Raw genomic sequence first — 2380 nt, forward strand, 5'->3', positions numbered from 1 at the left:
ATATATACGCGCGCGTGCGCGCTCTTTCCTTGTAATTTACCATGTTGAGGCAAATGAAATTTCTTGTAAGTTACATGCTTGACTTATAACTTAATTAATTGCATACATATTTATATATATAAACAAGTAGGAGTAATTTCAAAGACATGTGATCGAAACAACCATCATTAATTCTGCGCACTCTTCTTCCTTCTAGAAGTTAATTAATTGTATCGAATGGTCGTGTAATTAATTTCCAGTAAATCGATCTACTAACTAACACAAATAGAATTACTTGCGCTTTGTGAAAATTACACATCATGTACTCTTCATTTTAAGCTACTAATGCGATCAATTGGTCAATTAAATGATCGAACCAAATTAATCAAGGTTTTTTTCTTTTTTTTGTTTGGTGTATTTTGAAAAAGCCCACGTAGCCCACGGGTGCATATTTTTTTTTCTAGGGGCGGGCGTTTCTCACCTTACACTTTCCATTGTAATTTCTATTTTATTTTACTTTTTTGCAGAAGACACCTAAAACTATTATTAAATTACCCAAAGGACCTGTAGTAAAAAAAAAAAAAAAGGAAAAACTTCAAATACCACGAGGTGGTTTCGCACTTTCTCACTATAGTACTCTATGGTTTAATATTTCGTTAAATTATATACAAAAAACTTCATATATCTTACCTAAGTTTATCGAATATTCATTTTAGTACCTTTAGTTTTAACTTTGTCACTGATCTAACAAAAAAACACTCCGAAATGAATAATAAAAAGAAATAAAATGAAACAACAGAGTACTAACTTGATACAAAAATGAAACCATATAGTACTAACTTGATGCACTTTAAATCACAAGGGTACTAAAATGAGGAAGTGCGGAACCACAGAAGAGGTTTTTGAAATTTTCCCAAAAAAAAAAAAAAAAGAATAGAGGAGGTTGGAATGAGAAGCGAGCCACGGATTCCGAGCAATTTATTAATTAATTAATTTTGTGGGTGTTTTTGGGCGAAATTGGGACGGGGAATCTGTGGGTGATGACGGGGCTACACGTGTGCGCCACCCCACGTGCCACTCACGGGACCCGCACGTGCTCGTCCTACTTCAACCCGTGTCTTAAATATTTCCTCCATAAAAAATTTTAAGTAATATTTATTTTGCACCATATTTTCGCCTTATTCTGTGTTAATTAATCCGTGAATTATTCGTGAATCTAAATTAAACAGTTTGTTTACGAATTTTTTTTTTAAAGAAAAAAAATTATTTGTAAATTTTTTAGCCAGTCGAATAATTTACGAATTATTAAAAATTTGACTAAAAATTTATAATTTTGATGTTTAAATATAGATTATCTTATATTTTATATTTTACATCGAATCTATTTTTTAAGTCGAATTTTTTAACGAATTTAAAAATTGGAAAATAAATTTTATGCGTATTATATTTATACCGAATTTTTGCTGAATCCAAACTAACTAACTACGGTCCTAGTTACATCATTTTGTCAGAGTTTTTTTACTAATTTTAACGATATATTAAGGCAACACATTTGAAATTTTATTTATAGTCCCTCAAGCACAACTTCAAATATTAGAATTCTAAAGTTCTTATAAAAAGAGTATTCACATGTGGGAATTTAAATATTTATAAATTTCAATTTGTAACACTTTCGTAAAATATTAACGAAATCTCTAAATTATCCAATTTGTTTGACACAAAACCAAAATATAAATTTGACATTGTATAATTTTATTTTAAAGAGAAGTATTTGAGATATTACAAAAAGTGCAAAGTAAAATGGAAAAATATTATTTGTACACTTCCATATGTGATTTTTGACGTATTACTACAAATTAAAAAAGTGCTATAATTTGACGGTACACTAACAGGCATAATTAGGCGGATTTTGTTTGTTTTAAGCACGTGAAAGTGCTATAATTTGTCGATACACTATAATTTGTCGATACACTAACATGCATAATTAGTCTCCTTCGAGGTGACCTAAAGTATTTTCGACTAAATTTTTTGTAACAATTTATTATTTTCTCTATTTAACAAAGTAATTATGGCTACGATTAATTTTTAAAAAATGATCTTACGAGCGTAAATGATGGATTAGCATATGCAAGTGACCGTTATATATAACCGTTACACCGAAGCGTGCGCTCCATCCTAGCCGTCCAATCTCCGAATCAGGAGAGAGCGAGCACATCGGGCCCATCCGAGCGTGTTCGCCTCTCCACGGTGGGCCCTTGGCCCATAAAGTGGGGCCCAATCCGTTCAAACTAAAGTGGGCCCCGAGCCTAAGCATATTTGTTCGTTTCGGTTCCTCGTTCCCCCAGTCCCTATATAAATCCCCCACCTCCCAACTCCTACTCCCCACCACCAACTAAAACAG

This window comes from Ananas comosus, linkage group 1, assembly GCF_001540865.1.
Source record: "Ananas comosus cultivar F153 linkage group 1, ASM154086v1, whole genome shotgun sequence".
NCBI lineage: Eukaryota > Viridiplantae > Streptophyta > Magnoliopsida > Poales > Bromeliaceae > Ananas > Ananas comosus.